A 21545-nucleotide genomic window follows, 5' to 3' on the forward strand; every position below is an offset into this window, starting at 1 on the left:
TCATGTTGGTTATTTCTAAGTTTCCGATGAGTTTCCCAAAGGTGACTCACAATTGGTCTTCTAGATGTCATAACTTAACCAAAAATAATCCGATTTCAAAGTGGCATACCTCTAAAGACTTGTGGTTTGATTCTCTAAAAATCTGCATTCAAAATTTTCATTTTAGCGTTGACCGACTTTTTGACCCATTTTCATGTTGGTTATTTCTAAGTTTCCGATGAGTTGCCCAAAGATGACCCTCAATTGGTCTTCTAGAATCCATAACTTTACCAAAAATAATCCGATTTCAAAGTGGCATACCTCTAAAGACTTGTGGTTGGATTCTCTAAAAATCTGCATTCAAAATTTTCATTTTAGCGTTGACCGACTTTTTGACCCATTTTCATGTTGACCCATTTTCATGTTTCCGATGAGTTTCCCAAAGGTGACTCACAATTGGTCTTCTAGATGTCATAACTTTACCAAAAATAATCCGATTTCAAAGTGGCATACCTCTAAAGACTTGTGGTTGGATTCTCTAAAAATCTGCATTCAAAATTTTCATTTTAGCGTTGACCGACTTTTTGACCCATTTTCATGTTGGTTATTTCTAAGTTTCCGATGAGTTTCCCAAAGATGACCCGCAATTGGTCTTCTAGATTCCATAACTTTACCAAAAATAATCCGATTTCAAAGTGGCATACCTCTAAAGACTTGTGGTTGGATTCTCTAAAAATCTGCATTCAAAATTTTCATTTTAGCGTTGACCGACTTTTTGACCCATTTTCATGTTGGTTATTTCTAAGTTTCCGATGAGTTTCCCAAAGGTGACTCACAATTGGTCTTCTAGATGTCATAACTTTACCAAAAATAATCCGATTTCAAAGTGGCATACCTCTAAAGACTTGTGGTTTGATTCTCTAAAAATCTGCATTCAAAATTTTCATTTTAGCGTTGACCGACTTTTTGACCCATTTTCATGTTGGTTATTTCTAAGTTTCCGATGAGTTTCCCAAAGATGACCCGCAATTGGTCTTCTAGATTCCATAACTTTACCAAAAATAATCCGATTTCAAAGTGGCATACCTCTAAAGACTTGTGGTTGGATTCTCTAAAAATCTGCATTCAAAATTTTCATTTTAGCGTTGACCGACTTTTTGACCCATTTTCATGTTGGTTATTTCTAAGTTTCCGATGAGTTGCCCAAAGATGACCCGGAATTGGTCTTCTAGATTCCATAACTTTACCAAAAATAATCCGATTTCAAAGTGGCATACCTCTAAAGACTTGTGATTTGATTCTCTAAAAATCTGCATTCAAAATTTTCATTTTAGCGTTGACCGACTTTTTGACCCATTTTCATGTTGGTTATTTCTAAGTTTCCGATGAGTTTCCCAAAGGTGGCTCACAATTGGTCTTCTAGATTTCATAACTTTACCAAAAATAATCCGATTTCAAAGTGGCATACCTTTAAAGACTTGTGATTGGATTCTCGAAAAATCTGCATTCAAAATTTTCATTTTAGCGTTGACCGACTTTTTGACCCATTTTCATGTTGGTTATTTCTAAGTTTCCGATGAGTTTCCCAAAGGTGGCTCACAATTGGTCTTCTAGATTTCATAACTTTACCAAAAATAATCCGATTTCAAAGTGGCATACCTCTAAAGACTTGTGGTTGGATTCTCTAAAAATCTGCATTCAAAATTTTCATTTTAGCGTTGACCGACTTTTTGACCCATTTTCATGTTGGTTATTTCTAAGTTTCCGATGAGTTGCCCAAAGATGACCCGCAATTGGTCTTCTAGATTCCATAACTTTACCAAAAATAATCCGATTTCAAAGTGGCATACCTCTAAAGACTTGTGGTTGGATTCTCTAAAAATCTGCATTCAAAATTTTCATTTTAGCGTTGACCGACTTTTTGACCCATTTTCATGTTGGTTATTTCTAAGTTTCCGATGAGTTGCCCAAAGATGACCCGCAATTGGTCTTCTAGATTCCGTAACTTTACCAAAAATAATCCGATTTCAAAGTGGCATACCTCTAAAGACTTGTGATTTGATTCTCTAAAAATCTGCATTCAAAATTTTCATTTTAGCGTTGACCGACTTTTTGACCCATTTTTATGTTGGTTATTTCTAAGTTTCCGATGAGTTTCCCAAAGGTGGCTCACAATTGGTCTTCTAGATTTTATAACTTTACCAAAAATAATCCGATTTCAAAGTGGCATACCTCTAAAGACTTGTGATTGGATTCTCGAAAAATCTGCATTCAAAATTTTCATTTTAGCGTTGACCGACTTTTTGACCCATTTTCATGTTGGTTATTTCTAAGTTTCCGATGAGTTGCCCAAAGATGACCCACAATTGGACTTCTAGATTCCATAACTTTACCAAAAATAATCCGATTTCAAAGTGTCATACCGCTAAAGAATTGTGGTTGGATTCTCTAAAAATCTGCATTCAAAATTTTCATTTTAGCGTTGACCGACTTTTTGACCCATTTTCATGTTGGTTATTTCTAAGTTTCCGATGAGTTTCCCAAAGGTGGCTCACAATTGGTCTTCTAGATTCCATAACTTTACCAAAAATAATCCGATTTCAAAGTGGCATACCGCTAAAGACTTGTGATTGGATTCTCTAAAAATCTGCATTCAAAATTTTCATTTTAGCGTTGACCGAGTTTTTGACCCATTTTCATGTTGGTTATTTCTAAGTTTCCGATGAGTTGCCCAAAGGTGACCCACAATTGGACTTCTAGATTCCATAACTTTACCAAAAATAATCCGATTTCAAAGTGTCATACCGCTAAAGAATTGTGGTTGGATTCTCTAAAAATCTGCATTCAAAATTTTCATTTTAGCGTTGACCGACTTTTTGACCCATTTTCATGTTGGTTATTTCTAAGTTTCCGATGAGTTGCCCAAAGATGACCCGCAATTGGTCTTCTAGATTCCATAACTTTACCAAAAATAATCCGATTTCAAAGTGGCATACCTCTAAAGACTTGTGGTTGGATTCTCTAAAAATCTGCATTCAAAATTTTCATTTTAGCGTTGACCGACTTTTTGACCCATTTTCATGTTGGTTATTTCTAAGTTTCCGATGGGTTGCCCAAAGATGACCCGCAATTGGACTTCTAGATTCCATAACTTTACCAAAAATAATCCGATTTCAAAGTGGCATACCTCTAAAGACTTGTGGTTGGATTCTCTAAAAATCTGCATTCAAAATTTTCATTTTAGCGTTGACCGACTTTTTGACCCATTTTCATGTTGGTTATTTCTAAGTTTCCGATGAGTTGCCCAAAGATGACCCGCAATTGGACTTCTAGATTCCATAACTTTACCAAAAATAATCCGATTTCAAAGTGGCATACCTCTAAAGACTTGTGGTTGGATTCTCTAAAAATCTGCATTCAAAATTTTCATTTTAGCGTTGACCGACTTTTTGACCCATTTTCATGTTGGTTATTTCTAAGTTTCCGATGAGTTGCCCAAAGATGACCCGCAATTGGACTTCTAGATTCCATAACTTTACCAAAAATAATCCGATTTCAAAGTGGCATACCTCTAAAGACTTGTGATTTGATTCTCTAAAAATCTGCATTCAAAATTTTCATTTTAGCGTTGACCGACTTTTTGACCCATTTTCATGTTGGTTATTTCTAAGTTTCCGATGAGTTTCCCAAAGGTGGCTCACAATTGGTCTTCTAGATTTCATAACTTTACCAAAAATAATCCGATTTCAATGTGGCATACCTCTAAAGACTTGTGATTGGATTCTCGAAAAATCTGCATTCAAAATTTTCATTTTAGCGTTGACCGACTTTTTTGACCCATTTTCATGTTGGTTATTTCTAAGTTTCCGATGAGTTGCCCAAAGATGACCCGCAATTGGACTTCTAGATTCCATAACTTTACCAAAAATAATCCGATTTCAAAGTGGCATACCTCTAAAGACTTGTGGTTGGATTCTCTAAAAATCTGCATTCAAAATTTTCATTTTAGCGTTGACCGACTTTTTGACCCATTTTCATGTTGGTTATTTCTAAGTTTCCGATGAGTTGCCCAAAGGTGACCCACAATTGGACTTCTAGATTCCATAACTTTACCAAAAATAATCCGATTTCAAAGTGTCATACCGCTAAAGACTTGTGGTTGGATTCTCTAAAAATCTGCATTCAAAATTTTCATTTTAGCGTTGACCGACTTTTTGACCCATTTTCATGTTGGTTATTTCTAAGTTTCCGATGAGTTTCCCAAAGGTGACCCACAATTGGACTTCTAGATTCCATAACTTTACCAAAAATAATCCGATTTCAAAGTGGCATACCTTTAAAGACTTGTGATTGGATTCTCGAAAAATCTGCATTCAAAATTTTCATTTTAGCGTTGACCGACTTTTTGACCCATTTTCATGTTGGTTATTTCTAAGTTTCCGATGAGTTTCCCAAAGGTGGCTCACAATTGGTCTTCTAGATTTCATAACTTTACCAAAAATAATCCGATTTCAAAGTGGCATACCTCTAAAGACTTGTGGTTGGATTCTCTAAAAATCTGCATTCAAAATTTTCATTTTAGCGTTGACCGACTTTTTGACCCATTTTCATGTTGGTTATTTCTAAGTTTCCGATGAGTTGCCCAAAGATGACCCGCAATTGGTCTTCTAGATTCCATAACTTTACCAAAAATAATCCGATTTCAAAGTGGCATACCTCTAAAGACTTGTGGTTGGATTCTCTAAAAATCTGCATTCAAAATTTTCATTTTAGCGTTGACCGACTTTTTGACCCATTTTCATGTTGGTTATTTCTAAGTTTCCGATGAGTTGCCCAAAGATGACCCGCAATTGGTCTTCTAGATTCCATAACTTTACCAAAAATAATCCGATTTCAAAGTGGCATACCTCTAAAGACTTGTGGTTGGATTCTCTAAAAATCTGCATTCAAAATTTTCATTTTAGCGTTGACCGACTTTTTGACCCATTTTCATGTTGGTTATTTCTAAGTTTCCGATGAGTTGCCCAAAGATGACCCGCAATTGGTCTTCTAGATTCCGTAACTTTACCAAAAATAATCCGATTTCAAAGTGGCATACCTCTAAAGACTTGTGATTTGATTCTCTAAAAATCTGCATTCAAAATTTTCATTTTAGCGTTGACCGACTTTTTGACCCATTTTTATGTTGGTTATTTCTAAGTTTCCGATGAGTTTCCCAAAGGTGGCTCACAATTGGTCTTCTAGATTTTATAACTTTACCAAAAATAATCCGATTTCAAAGTGGCATACCTCTAAAGACTTGTGATTGGATTCTCGAAAAATCTGCATTCAAAATTTTAATTTTAGCGTTGACCGACTTTTTGACCCATTTTCATGTTGGTTATTTCTAAGTTTCCGATGAGTTGCCCAAAGATGACCCACAATTGGACTTCTAGATTCCATAACTTTACCAAAAATAATCCGATTTCAAAGTGTCATACCGCTAAAGAATTGTGGTTGGATTCTCTAAAAATCTGCATTCAAAATTTTCATTTTAGCGTTGACCGACTTTTTGACCCATTTTCATGTTGGTTATTTCTAAGTTTCCGATGAGTTTCCCAAAGGTGGCTCACAATTGGTCTTCTAGATTCCATAACTTTACCAAAAATAATCCGATTTCAAAGTGGCATACCGCTAAAGACTTGTGATTGGATTCTCTAAAAATCTGCATTCAAAATTTTCATTTTAGCGTTGACCGAGTTTTTGACCCATTTTCATGTTGGTTATTTCTAAGTTTCCGATGAGTTGCCCAAAGGTGACCCACAATTGGACTTCTAGATTCCATAACTTTACCAAAAATAATCCGATTTCAAAGTGTCATACCGCTAAAGAATTGTGGTTGGATTCTCTAAAAATCTGCATTCAAAATTTTCATTTTAGCGTTGACCGACTTTTTGACCCATTTTCATGTTGGTTATTTCTAAGTTTCCGATGAGTTGCCCAAAGATGACCCGCAATTGGTCTTCTAGATTCCATAACTTTACCAAAAATAATCCGATTTCAAAGTGGCATACCTCTAAAGACTTGTGGTTGGATTCTCTAAAAATCTGCATTCAAAATTTTCATTTTAGCGTTGACCGACTTTTTGACCCATTTTCATGTTGGTTATTTCTAAGTTTCCGATGGGTTGCCCAAAGATGACCCGCAATTGGACTTCTAGATTCCATAACTTTACCAAAAATAATCCGATTTCAAAGTGGCATACCTCTAAAGACTTGTGGTTGGATTCTCTAAAAATCTGCATTCAAAATTTTCATTTTAGCGTTGACCGACTTTTTGACCCATTTTCATGTTGGTTATTTCTAAGTTTCCGATGAGTTGCCCAAAGATGACCCGCAATTGGACTTCTAGATTCCATAACTTTACCAAAAATAATCAGATTTCAAAGTGGCATACCTCTAAAGACTTGTGGTTGGATTCTCTAAAAATCTGCATTCAAAATTTTCATTTTAGCGTTGACCGACTTTTTGACCCATTTTCATGTTGGTTATTTCTAAGTTTCCGATGAGTTGCCCAAAGATGACCCGCAATTGGTCTTCTAGATTCCATAACTTTACCAAAAATAATCCGATTTCAAAGTGGCATACCTCTAAAGACTTGTGGTTGGATTCTCTAAAAATCTGCATTCAAAATTTTCATTTTAGCGTTGACCGACTTTTTGACCCATTTTCATGTTGGTTATTTCTAAGTTTCCGATGGGTTGCCCAAAGATGACCCGCAATTGGACTTCTAGATTCCATAACTTTACCAAAAATAATCCGATTTCAAAGTGGCATACCTCTAAAGACTTGTGGTTGGATTCTCTAAAAATCTGCATTCAAAATTTTCATTTTAGCGTTGACCGACTTTTTGACCCATTTTCATGTTGGTTATTTCTAAGTTTCCGATGAGTTGTCCAAAGGGGACCCGCAATTGGTCTTCTAGATTCCATAACTTTACCAAAAATAATCAGATTTCAAAGTGGCATACCTCTAAAGACTTGTGGTTGGATTCTCTAAAAATCTGCATTCAAAATTTTCATTTTAGCGTTGACCGACTTTTTGACCCATTTTCATGTTGGTTATTTCTAAGTTTCCGATGAGTTGCCCAAAGATGACCCGGAATTGGTCTTCTAGATTCCATAACTTTACCAAAAATAATCCGATTTCAAAGTGTCATACCGCTAAAGACTTGTGGTTGGATTCTCTAAAAATCTGCATTCAAAATTTTCATTTTAGCGTTGACCGACTTTTTGACCCATTTTCATGTTGGTTATTTCTAAGTTTCCGATGAGTTGCCCAAAGGTGACCCACAATTGGACTTCTAGATTCCATAACTTTACCAAAAATAATCCGATTTCAAAGTGTCATACCGCTAAAGACTTGTGGTTGGATTCTCTAAAAATCTGCATTCAAAATTTTCATTTTAGCGTTGACCGACTTTTTGACCCATTTTCATGTTGGTTATTTCTAAGTTTCCGATGAGTTTCCCAAAGGTGACCCACAATTGGACTTCTAGATTCCATAACTTTACCAAAAATAATCCGATTTCAAAGTGGCATACCTTTAAAGACTTGTGATTGGATTCTCGAAAAATCTGCATTCAAAATTTTCATTTTAGCGTTGACCGACTTTTTGACCCATTTTCATGTTGGTTATTTCTAAGTTTCCGATGAGTTTCCCAAAGGTGGCTCACAATTGGTCTTCTAGATTTCATAACTTTACCAAAAATAATCCGATTTCAAAGTGGCATACCTCTAAAGACTTGTGGTTGGATTCTCTAAAAATCTGCATTCAAAATTTTCATTTTAGCGTTGACCGACTTTTTGACCCATTTTCATGTTGGTTATTTCTAAGTTTCCGATGAGTTGCCCAAAGATGACCCGCAATTGGTCTTCTAGATTCCATAACTTTACCAAAAATAATCCGATTTCAAAGTGGCATACCTCTAAAGACTTGTGGTTGGATTCTCTAAAAATCTGCATTCAAAATTTTCATTTTAGCGTTGACCGACTTTTTGACCCATTTTCATGTTGGTTATTTCTAAGTTTCCGATGAGTTGCCCAAAGATGACCCGCAATTGGTCTTCTAGATTCCATAACTTTACCAAAAATAATCCGATTTCAAAGTGGCATACCTCTAAAGACTTGTGGTTGGATTCTCTAAAAATCTGCATTCAAAATTTTCATTTTAGCGTTGACCGACTTTTTGACCCATTTTCATGTTGGTTATTTCTAAGTTTCCGATGAGTTGCCCAAAGATGACCCGCAATTGGTCTTCTAGATTCCGTAACTTTACCAAAAATAATCCGATTTCAAAGTGGCATACCTCTAAAGACTTGTGATTTGATTCTCTAAAAATCTGCATTCAAAATTTTCATTTTAGCGTTGACCGACTTTTTGACCCATTTTTATGTTGGTTATTTCTAAGTTTCCGATGAGTTTCCCAAAGGTGGCTCACAATTGGTCTTCTAGATTTTATAACTTTACCAAAAATAATCCGATTTCAAAGTGGCATACCTCTAAAGACTTGTGATTGGATTCTCGAAAAATCTGCATTCAAAATTTTCATTTTAGCGTTGACCGACTTTTTGACCCATTTTCATGTTGGTTATTTCTAAGTTTCCGATGAGTTGCCCAAAGATGACCCACAATTGGACTTCTAGATTCCATAACTTTACCAAAAATAATCCGATTTCAAAGTGTCATACCGCTAAAGAATTGTGGTTGGATTCTCTAAAAATCTGCATTCAAAATTTTCATTTTAGCGTTGACCGACTTTTTGACCCATTTTCATGTTGGTTATTTCTAAGTTTCCGATGAGTTTCCCAAAGGTGGCTCACAATTGGTCTTCTAGATTCCATAACTTTACCAAAAATAATCCGATTTCAAAGTGGCATACCGCTAAAGACTTGTGATTGGATTCTCTAAAAATCTGCATTCAAAATTTTCATTTTAGCGTTGACCGAGTTTTTGACCCATTTTCATGTTGGTTATTTCTAAGTTTCCGATGAGTTGCCCAAAGGTGACCCACAATTGGACTTCTAGATTCCATAACTTTACCAAAAATAATCCGATTTCAAAGTGTCATACCGCTAAAGAATTGTGGTTGGATTCTCTAAAAATCTGCATTCAAAATTTTCATTTTAGCGTTGACCGACTTTTTGACCCATTTTCATGTTGGTTATTTCTAAGTTTCCGATGAGTTGCCCAAAGATGACCCGCAATTGGTCTTCTAGATTCCATAACTTTACCAAAAATAATCCGATTTCAAAGTGGCATACCTCTAAAGACTTGTGGTTGGATTCTCTAAAAATCTGCATTCAAAATTTTCATTTTAGCGTTGACCGACTTTTTGACCCATTTTCATGTTGGTTATTTCTAAGTTTCCGATGGGTTGCCCAAAGATGACCCGCAATTGGACTTCTAGATTCCATAACTTTACCAAAAATAATCCGATTTCAAAGTGGCATACCTCTAAAGACTTGTGGTTGGATTCTCTAAAAATCTGCATTCAAAATTTTCATTTTAGCGTTGACCGACTTTTTTGACCCATTTTCATGTTGGTTATTTCTAAGTTTCCGATGAGTTGCCCAAAGATGACCCGCAATTGGACTTCTAGATTCCATAACTTTACCAAAAATAATCCGATTTCAAAGTGGCATACCTCTAAAGACTTGTGGTTGGATTCTCTAAAAATCTGCATTCAAAATTTTCATTTTAGCGTTGACCGACTTTTTGACCCATTTTCATGTTGGTTATTTCTAAGTTTCCGATGAGTTGCCCAAAGATGACCCGCAATTGGACTTCTAGATTCCATAACTTTACCAAAAATAATCCGATTTCAAAGTGGCATACCTCTAAAGACTTGTGATTTGATTCTCTAAAAATCTGCATTCAAAATTTTCATTTTAGCGTTGACCGACTTTTTGACCCATTTTCATGTTGGTTATTTCTAAGTTTCCGATGAGTTTCCCAAAGGTGGCTCACAATTGGTCTTCTAGATTTCATAACTTTACCAAAAATAATCCGATTTCAATGTGGCATACCTCTAAAGACTTGTGATTGGATTCTCGAAAAATCTGCATTCAAAATTTTCATTTTAGCGTTGACCGACTTTTTGACCCATTTTCATGTTGGTTATTTCTAAGTTTCCGATGAGTTGCCCAAAGATGACCCGCAATTGGACTTCTAGATTCCATAACTTTACCAAAAATAATCCGATTTCAAAGTGGCATACCTCTAAAGACTTGTGGTTGGATTCTCTAAAAATCTGCATTCAAAATTTTCATTTTAGCGTTGACCGACTTTTTGACCCATTTTCATGTTGGTTATTTCTAAGTTTCCGATGAGTTGCCCAAAGGTGACCCACAATTGGACTTCTAGATTCCATAACTTTACCAAAAATAATCCGATTTCAAAGTGTCATACCGCTAAAGACTTGTGGTTGGATTCTCTAAAAATCTGCATTCAAAATTTTCATTTTAGCGTTGACCGACTTTTTGACCCATTTTCATGTTGGTTATTTCTAAGTTTCCGATGAGTTTCCCAAAGGTGACCCACAATTGGACTTCTAGATTCCATAACTTTACCAAAAATAATCCGATTTCAAAGTGGCATACCTCTAAAGACTTGTGGTTGGATTCTCTAAAAATCTGCATTCAAAATTTTCATTTTAGCGTTGACCGACTTTTTGACCCATTTTCATGTTGGTTATTTCTAAGTTTCCGATGAGTTGCCCAAAGGTGACCCACAATTGGACTTCTAGATTCCATAACTTTACCAAAAATAATCCGATTTCAAAGTGTCATACCGCTAAAGACTTGTGGTTGGATTCTCTAAAAATCTGCATTCAAAATTTTCATTTTAGCGTTGACCGACTTTTTGACCCATTTTCATGTTGGTTATTTCTAAGTTTCCGATGAGTTTCCCAAAGGTGACTCACAATTGGTCTTCTAGATGTCATAACTTTACCAAAAATAATCCGATTTCAAAGTGGCATACCTCTAAAGACTTGTGGTAATACCCAAATACTCCGAGATATAGAATATTTATTTTTCGTAATCCGCTAGCGATATCTGAATGTATCAAATTCACAATCGTTGGCATTCTGGGTTTAATGAATAAGTATTGGACTTATTTCCACCACAAATGCCCCCTTCTTTTTTTTTCTTTTTTGTATCATTTCTTTTTTTGGCAGTTCGTTACTGTTTATCGTGTCCTTGCTTGTTTTCGAGCCTGTTTGCGGCGTTATACTAATAAATTTCAACAGCCAACAGGCCCGAAAATGTCAGGACCCCGACGGACAAACAACCGTTGCGCCGTAACCATAGTCTGCGGCGATTTTGGATCGTTTTCTCATCGATTTTTGAGCTCTGGCTTGAAAGCGGAAACGAAACTTGCAAGTGGCATGCGTTGCAGTTCCCTGTCAGCTGTCTGATGTCCGTTGTCCGATGTCTGATGTCCGTTGTCCGTTCGCGGTGTTACAGGAAGCGCGAGAAGTTCAAAGTGCTTTAGGCTCTCGCCTTGTCGCCCTGCCCATCTGCCACATTAACTACGAACGCCGGCAAAAGATGCATTCCTCAGAATTTGTGGCATTTAAACTTGTGGCACCAAACCCCTATTCCTTTACATAACTTTCATGCATTAAGAAACAGTCAGATAACTTTATATTACTACAGTATTAGTATCAGCTCACCTTAAAGCTCCTTAATGATCAGAATTAGTATCACTGAAAGTCATCATTAAGCCGGCTCCCACTCTACATTGTTTTTTGTCGTGTGTAGGGACTCCTCCCTCCCCCAGCACTCTTTGAATATGTTTAGTTACTAATTATCCTCGGAACAATTCATGCCGCCGGCTATTTACCGAGCCACTTACGACCGCAGTCCAATTGCTCAAGGTCGTAGCCAAGTGGGCTCCCCCGCACTCTCTTTGGCACTCCAACACAGATATCCGCTTTCAGTTATTTTTATGACAAGTCCTAAACACAAGGGATAGGGCTTCTGGTATCTTGATTTCCTCTGCTCTTGTTGCTTTTATTTTTATTAATATTTCATTTCCTTTTGGTCGTCTTCCACAACAAACCACCACCTACCGCCCCTCACGCACTCCGAACAATTGCGTTTTATTATACCAATCTTTTCGCCTGCTCTCCCCCAATCTCCCAATCCGCCGATGTTAGCCCGAAATGGCGTCTTAGACTAAGCAAGGAACAACAAACACAACATGGCATACTTTTTGGGGCATTTTCGTTATATCAAGTTACGAATTTGAAGGTCAAAAAGCCAGCTGTTCGCTGCTTTTCCTTTTTTTAGGACACGCACACCCAAGAGTTGAGAGAAAGTGTCAGAGGAGTGGTTGGCGATTTAGGAGGACATTTTTATTATTAATATTTAACGTTTAGCAGCTCGGCAAAATTAAAGAGATACAAGGACCTGTTTTGTCAATTTCCCAAGTAAAACTCAACAAACTAATTAGTAACTTAGAAGAGCGCTTCAGAGATCAGACTTCCCAGAGCGTGTTGAATGAATGTATAATGACACCCATTAATTATTAAAGACTTCTTTGCCAAGTGCAAGGTAAGCGGGCTGGTAGCTTTAAAAGCTTTAACTTGTCTTCAACATAAGTTAAGCCCTTGGGGCTAACAAATTACTGAAGTTTCTGGTGCTAAATTCTTGGAAGAACGCTTAGAAGCATTTAGTCACTTTTAATGTGCGCATTATGCTCGATTTAATGATGTACATGACAACGAAAATTAATTTTTTAATTAAGGTAAGCTTGATAATCGTTTAATCGAAGGTTTTTCGAAATTGTTAAATCCAAAAAATTAAAGGCAATGCGAAGTGTTCGGACCAAGTAACACAAACAATTACCCCATAAGCCGGCCGCTTTAATTAAGTTTCCCGTCCGGACCGCGTCAGCTGGCATTAAGGCCAAAAGGTGTTTTGGCTATTAAGGCGCCACCTGCTGGGCGTTCCTTGCGTTTTATTTGAGGCGCAGTTGCTGCTGTTGTTGTTGTTCTTGGTCTGGGGAGTACTGCAGGGGCTCTTTGTGGTGTAAGTTTTTGGCGTAAATCGATGCGGCAGCCACAGTAGCCATAAAGTAGAAGGCAGCACAGACACACACCACCACACACTCCCTCTTCTAAGGATACCTTTTTCGACCCCACTCCTTTAACGCCGAAACCCCCGACCCCCTGTTTTAGAGTGTCACATTGGATTCCGAGCGGCTTTGACACGTGGCAAGTTAAATTGAAACGCCGCCGACATCGCTGTACACATCTATTAGGCCAGAAAGGAGAAAATACCGGCTAGGAATGGCGGGGGGCAGGGGGGGGAGGGGCTACCACGCCCGAGGCGGCACTTAGCAATGGTAACTTTTTAAGCACTGAGAAAAATATGCAATTGTATTGACTACTACAATATTTATGATGCATTAAAGGGGGATTGTATTGCAGAGGGTATCATATATTTGGTTAGAAGATTGTAAAGGAAAGAACGGAAAATAATAAAAAAAATTGATTTCACCATATTTCACGCATTTAGTTATTGTTTATGATTGCCAAAATACAAATTTGGTTTTGAGAAACATTTAAGCTTTCCCCACGACCGCTGACATTTCCATACCCCTTTTGCTTGTTCCTAGCCCCATCCTTTATTGCAATCTGTTGACCTCCTGATTTAGAATGTTTTCGATATCTGCACTGCCCACCCATTCGCATGGAAATGAGAGGCCAAGGCTGGAGGACAGAAGGGTGGGCAGTCGGAGTGGGAGTGGGAGTGGGAGTGGGGGCGGCGTCTTGGCTCTAGTCAGGATGATAACCGCAGGAGCCGCGTCCCATCCGCCATCCGCCATCCGCCATTATGTCGCAACCGCTTTCGCTGTTGCAGCTACAATTGTTACAACTGCAGCTGCAGTCGCCGGCCAAAAGAGCAAATTCAATAAAGTCCGGCAGTGACGGCGTTTTCGTGCGGCATTTGTCAGTTGCCAAATGGCTAACATGTCTTTCATGTTGCCCCAGCCCCTCGGTGGGTCGGCCAATTAAACGAGGCACACCACGGGGGCAGCTGACTAGATGTCTGGCTGGCAGGCAGGCTGGCAGGCAGGCAGGCCAAACGAGGACGCACATTAGAGCCGGGCAAGAAGAAGGAGCAGGGGACAGGGCCCAAAAGGATTTATGCAGTGCGGCACAGATACACACATCCAGAGTGGGTCATCAGTTGGCCAACAAGCAGCGAGAGGGCGTGCGAGTGTGAGTGTGAGTGTGAGTGCGTGCGTGTCTGCTGGTGTCCTCGATATTTATTGGGAGAGCCATAAATAAATAAGCCATAAAATGCTAACGAACGAGCCAAAGAACGAGCGACGTCAGCCAAGTGCAGGACACCTCGATCTGATCTAGCCCCAATTGAATTGAACAATTGGACAAACAATGGCAACTAAAAGGGTTTCAGGAATGGGTCCCTTGCCATTCAGCATTACATTTTTTAATGGCAATTGTTAAGTGATAACGAGTATCTGAAACTTTGCAATAGGCTGTTTTCAGCACTTATCTTAGGCCTTTTCCACCATCTTATGCAACTATCCCAAGCCTCTTCCTCGGAGCCTCATCAATTACGTAATGTCAACGGGCAAAAGTGCATTAATTAAGCCAACCCCCCCCTGGGTCTTAACCAACCCCCACTCCTCCCCCAGAAACCATGAACCATAAGGCGGTGGCCACGCAAATTGCATAAAACGTCGACCCAACGGGGAAAAGGTTGGCAAGGGGACTGCAAATGAGACAGGGAAAGGGCCAGTGCCAGGTAAGATTACGGCGCTTGATTGAAAGACTGCAGTGATGGAGGAGCTGCCAGATTGGGCCACCTGTCGATCGATGCAGCTTAATCGATTGACCGACCGCCAAACCATGAATCAGACCAAATTAAATTGGGAACGGAAAATTCAAATTTCAATTGCAAGGCAGCAGAAACAAAAAGGACAAAAAACAGCTCAAATTACAGGACGACCCCGTCCCCGCACATGACCAACCTCTAACCCTTACAAGATAATTGGCCAAATAACTGGACATGTGATCGGAAATCACTTAACCCACAAAAGGCACTGCCAAAAAGCACCGAGAACTACAATGAAAGTCAATACTTGAATTTCAAGCCGCAAAAACTAAATTGTATTATGACAGATCCTAAGAAAGTTCCACTAAACTAGTGAAACTAGCTATATATGTGTGGCCTTTTAATTGTGAAATGAAGATGCCACAAGGGGATTGGTAAATATAATTCCCCTTGTAGCTTGGATATGTACAGCTTCTAGCAGAACTTCTTACTTATAAAATATAACAAAATATTTTATAGACTTAAAAATGAATAAATTCTGGCAGGATAAAACAATCTGTCGCCCGCATTAAGCCCTCACAGAGTTATCCGACTGGATGGCAGTAATGTATCTGCAACATCTTCCTCCAGTCGCTGTTGTTCTTGTTGCATAATTGTACGCAAGGCTTCGGCTTTGTTCTCCGTTTTCCTTTGGAGGGGCGGGAAAACTTTCAGCCGGGTCAATGCAACTCCCCCCAAAAGCCAACTTTAGTTTGAGTTTTACAATTTTCTAGCCAAGGAGGGGGCACTGAGCAGGGAAATAAGGGGGCTTGGCAAGGCATGTTTAACGGCTTGTTGGCCACTTTACGCCCCGTTGTACGATGTACGCAGACCGCGGCAGCAGCACAGAAACAAAACGGCAAAACAAGAGCCAGCGAACGAACTATAAAATAAAATAGCAGAGAAGGCAAAGGAAATAAACAGCCAACACATGCTCGCCAGTGTGTGTTTGTATGTTAATTAAGGGTGTTCCAGAAAGAACACATAATCCTGCCGAATAAGTGCAATGCACTGCAGTCCCCTTGCATTCAACCGCCGAAAGGAATTCGGAATTACAATTACAATCATAGAGAGGGGTGTGTTTTCTTTTCCAGGAATGCTATCTCTACTCAATAAATGGAGAACTTGTGAAATCAACTTTTCAGTCTTTACCCCAAATACATAGTTTCGAAATGTCCGAATAGATGTCAGGAACACGTCCATCCGCCCACTGTTTGCGTGGGCGTGGCAGGTGGAAATCAAAGACCCCGTCGGTGGCAGGTGAAATGCGAATGTTTTAAATGCCATGCAACTGGGAGCCCATTGAAAGTACAAGCACTCTCCTGGCCGTATGAATGCCTGCTATATAGTACATAGTACATAGTACATAGTAGGGTATAGTATACTACAGGTCCACAAACATCCATCCGCATTTGTATTTATATGTTTATTTGCAGGGGCACGCAACGCGCCAGCAAGTTGGCAAGTGCTCTAGAGAACCCGCAGCGAAAACGCGAACGCGCGGCGACAAATGGGTTTCGGGAGGTGGTATTTGCCATGTGGCATTTGCCATGTGGCGCTTGCAAAATAACTTTATATTACAGCCATTCTGCAATGGTCAAGCATCGCGAGGCCGCAACTCCATTGGGAAATCGATGAATCACAGAGTCAAACTCCCCGACATTCCCCAGCAGAGTGGTCTCAACACTTTGTCTAGACATCTGTCAGGACATTTCACTTTAATCGCTCCCGCTTTTGGATGCAGGGCACCCAACCTCTGGGTGCCCCTTAACCCGATGGCGTCATCGGGACGCCTCCTGCCCACAGCTGTTGTTTGGGAAGAGCTTTGGCAGTCATATGATTTGTTTTTGGCCAGGCGCAAAGCTCGTCTGGCGCATGGAAGCGAGAGTCCTGGCACTTGGCCAGTGGAAGGACCTCTGGGGAGGGGATCCCCCTTCCATCATGAAAGCTCTGTGGCGTTGCAGCAAAAAGCTTCCGAATATGCCGGCAAGAGAGAATGGACATATGGGTAAGTACCCGAACGCAGAAACTTCGACTCAACAACTCCCCTTTTCAATGCCCCCAACTTTTCTTGTAGCCTTATGAAATTATGTAATAGCCAAAGCGGATTTGGGGCGCATCCACTTATCGGGCAATACTATTCTCGCCTGGCCAAAATTATTCTCTCCTGATGATGGTGTCTCCCCGTCATGTCCTTGTCAATGTCCTTGTCCTTGTCGCCCTGTCAGCGGGCGACAAATTGGGGGTGTGCCCCAACTTGATGCGCTAGGACCTTCTTTGTGAACATTTAAATACTTGAACCAACACAAATTATATGCCATTGCAACATATAAAGTAAAAAGATAGATAATTTGATATAATTGAATGCAATCTGAATTGACCACCCCATATTTTGTCTGCAACAGAACTATGAACAATTAAAACCTTTGAGTTGTGTTTTAGCACAGTATTTGAATACTCAAACAAAGGACTGCATCATCAATTGTGGCCAACGGATTCCGACTTACGAACGGATTATATACCACAAAGTCAAACCTTTAAATAGTATATATGTATATGTATGTTACGTTATAGTTTTAAAACGAAGCCGAAATGAATATACCCTCGAAGGCATTACAAAAATAATATATACTCTAAAAAGGCTATATTTCGTCCTATAAATACAACGAAGTTATAATTTTTTTTAAATTACACAAAATTACAAAATCCTACTGTTGACAGTTAAAGTCTTCTCTTACTCTTCTAGGGTACAACGTTCCCATTTTAACTGTGAACGAGCGATTACTTAGTCAATTACACTGCTTGATCTCAGCTTTCACGTTGCTATCCCTACGGGAGTCTTCAAACATCATTCAGGCGTTTCCTTTGAGGTTGGCTCACCAGGAGAAGAGGCCGCGAGAAATGTGCTCGGCAGAAAACTTTCGGCCATTCAGATCAGGAAAAACCTTTCGCCCACCTCCCCTGCTGCAAGCTTAGCACTTGGCGGAATCCGCTTAAATGCCATTTCCGGTACGGCAAGTGTTGCATACTTTTTGTCGGGTTTTTGCAGAACGAAGGGACATTGAAGCGTACAGCCGATTGTATGGGTGTACGAAAAACAGCCGCAGGTCGGTATGGGAATTCCTCCAAAGACGACAACTGTGTTCCGAGAACTGAGCTGAGCTGAATTGAGTTGAATTTACTGTGGGACAAGTGCAGCTGCCACAGTTCCTTTTGTTAGGCCCTGCCACGCCCCCACGCCCCCACGCCCCCACTCCCCACCTACATACTCCCCCGCCTTGGGGGCCAACTGCATTGCAGTTGCCATATATTCATTGCACCATCCTCTGCCTGCTCCGCCCCTTTCCCATCTTATACATTCGTTGGCCAAATTGTATATTCCTGCCTTTTAAGGGGTGAAGGTGGTCGGTGGGATTTGACAGCCCCAGGGGATGGTTGCTCTGAAGCTTAAATATCAACACTTGACACTCACCATTGTCCGGCACTTGGCGACTGGGTTTTCTTTGTTCGGCCGCCAGCGAGGATTCGGTTGCTCCTTGTGTCCATCTCCCCCACCTCGCCCACCTTCTTATCGGTCCATCCTGCTGACATGCAAATTGGGGGGACGAGTGGCTTCTAACCCCGCGTAAGAAACAGAATAAGTCTAATCCGATGAGTTGCGTAAACATATCTGTAATAAAGGTTTATTCTTGGTTAATTTTTAGTTTTGTAGTTATTGGATTTTGTCGTTATTTTTAGAAATTAAACCTATAAATTAAACTTCTATACTGATACAGAATATTTAGGTCGTTATTTGGTCGAATGGATAGACTTTTTAAAGACTATAACTTAATTAATCGGAACCCGATTGCAAAGTGGGATAAGAGTGCGTTATGACTACTGTTTTGATTTTTGTCAAATTTTTACAAATAAATGAAAGTGCACTAGCAACATGTTCTGTCCTGCAGGAAGGGAAAAATAACCCATTTTAAAAGAATCCCTAATAGCAGATGTTTGTTGCGGCTGTTATTGTTGATAAGAATGGAAACAACATAACACAACCGGAAAAAAGAACCACAGTTCGCTCACTTGCCATTTCGCTGTGCAACCCATTTATGCTCGCCTGTCCAAATTGGAGCACTTATTGTACAAAAAATGCACGACGGGCACAGAAACGGAATACATACAGTTCGCTCACAGCTTTTTGAACCACTAGCTATCAACAACTTTAACTGCCTATAACAACTGAAGTATGCGAGTTATAAAAATAATTTATCATAAATTAATCATGCGGCCTTGATGTTTGTTTCTATAATAATTTTTAAAAAATATTTATAAAATATTTTAAAATACCTAAAATACATAAATACAATTTTTTAACATTAATGAATTATCCTGCAATTAAGTTTTGTTGATTAGTTATTAACTTCAGTTTATATGGGCTATTCAAGTTTTTGATAGATAGTGGTTCAAATAAGCTGTGAGCCACTGTATGTATAACGGATAGTGGAGGAAATCATTGCTAGTTCTAGATATGGTTTAGATACAAACCACTTACCAGGTAGGTTTTTGTTTTGTGGAAACTCGTTTAAATAAGAGCGTTACGCTTCGGTTTTAATTGATTACGTCAAAGCTTATCGTGAATTTGAAAGTTTAGCCGGGTCACGAACCGGCCGCATACACTTCAAGTATACGGCTATCCCACTCTAACCCCAGGTGCAGTGCAAGCGGGACAGCGATAGAGCGAACACCATACTCACGAATTTGGGTCGTTGGTCTGCTGGCACATGCTGCTCGCCTGTTGATCCGTCTAGGGCAAGTTCCTAGAATGTTCATTCCAATAAGCCCGCTGCAACATCGCGCGGAAGCGCTTCAAGCCAAACGGCTCCAAAACTCGTAGAATTCACCCGAACGAAGCAGGCCAACAGAGGCGCCAGCAGCAGCGAAAGTGCGCCCAACATGTTGCGGCGACATCGCGTCATGCGCGTCGCGAATTAAGCAGGCAAACAGAGATGGCAATAGGGTGCCAACTGCACGGGGAGGGGAAATCCTGGACGCCACTTATGGCCGCCAGGAACATATGGCCAACTCGAAAACGGCGGACGGCTAATACTAAATTCACAGACACACACTTAAACACGACAGGAGCGCCGGGAGCGGTCCACAGTGGAGCGGAACGGTGCGACGTATAAGCGCGAGCGTTAACACTTTCGTTTTCTTGTTCCAACCTGACGCTGGCCGCTAAACAGGCGCTCAGAAACTAACAGCAACCGGTTGAACCGGCAGAGGCGGGCGACATGTAGACTTTTGCGCACTAAAACATCTATGTTTATCCCGCTCTGGCTCACGTTTATAATCGCACATACACACTCGCACATCTCGCACTCCGCAAGAGAGACGCACTCTGTGTACGTGGCCGTGCCCTCTCTATTAATCTTAGGGTGGCCATGAGATGGCAATGTCCTTGTATAAAAAACAGTTTTGGGGCACAGGCGCTCATCGAAGTGCAGTTGGCGTGGCCCGCAGTTCAAAAGAATACTGGAGCAGTAGCAGCCATCTCGTTCTGCCGCGATTCGCAACATGTTGCCCGGCAACATTTTCTGGCACCCCTCTCTATGTTGAGCTGAAACACAGTGAACACTCGTTGGTTGTCTTTTAATTTAAAAATGGTAAAAGAAATCTAAATGCTATTTGCAGCGATTTTCTCGTAAAATACCTAGTTAGGGGATTACCTAAATGGCCGAACCTCTAAAACTTTAACAGAAATTGTTAGTACTGAGCGACCCAGAATTGTTCCCCTTGAATTGTCAATTTTTTGGATCTAACAACATGTTTAACTGAAATTGTTGTTAATCACTGTTTAAATCTATCACTATTAAAAACTATTGATATGAAAATTATTTATATTAATTTACAGAGCTGCCATGACTTGAGAACAGATTGACAACTCCGGCTTATCGGTAAATCAACAGCCGACAAGTAGTTTAATTGCTGAAATTTTTTAAAATCGAATTTTTATGGAAAGCTGGCTAAGAGCTGGTATTCCCTTAACGACTTAATCGTGCCTCGTGTCTCGTATTAATACAACTTTCAGGAACATATTAATATCGCAGCACGAATGAATTACTATGAAATCAAATTAAGCGGTTAATTTAAGTTGTTATCTTATTTAAAGCTTAAAATACTAAGAACGAAAAAATTAAACACTTTTGTTTTCGGAAATATGTAGCTACATATGTTAACCGGGACAGCGGTTGAAAAATTAACAGGAAAAATTTGGGTCAATCCTTCAAATGCTGAAAGTTTCTGTTGATGATTTAAAGTTCGTAATAATAAACTAAAGAACTAATCAACTTTTCGTAAAAAAATCACTTAACGTAAAATGTCAAGTTTTTTGGTAGATAATTGCAAAATAAATGTTAAAATGAGTTAATTAATTTTTGGAACCAGATCCTAAATGTTTTTTATTTATTTATTATTTATTTATTTATCCCATCGATATGGGTTCACTACATCGAACAGCACTGTGTCATAAGGCACACTAATCCCAGGGTCCGAGTGCCCTTTTCTGGTAAGCACTGTACACTCTCTGTCTGCCGGGAGTTTCGAGTGGTTACCCCTCCGCGTCCAGTGGAGCCTGTGCTGCGGCTGCTGCGAGCCTGTTCGAAAATCGACTGACTGAAGGCCCCTGAAATCGT

At 39.6% G+C, this 21545-nt stretch overlaps 1 protein-coding gene across 1 annotated transcript in view; it reads right to left on the reverse strand.

Moving 5' to 3' along the window:
- The window catches only part of LOC108042832 (microtubule-associated protein futsch), a 73916-nt gene that overhangs the window by 51094 nt on the left and 1277 nt on the right, over nucleotides 1–21545 (reverse strand). The window contains 1 exon segment of the mRNA XM_044461103.1: nucleotides 18341–18538. The gene's annotated coding sequence lies outside the window, so the exon portion shown is untranslated.

This window comes from Drosophila rhopaloa, unplaced genomic scaffold (assembly GCF_018152115.1).
Source record: "Drosophila rhopaloa isolate 14029-0021.01 unplaced genomic scaffold, ASM1815211v1 contig_3, whole genome shotgun sequence".
NCBI lineage: Eukaryota > Metazoa > Arthropoda > Insecta > Diptera > Drosophilidae > Drosophila > Drosophila rhopaloa.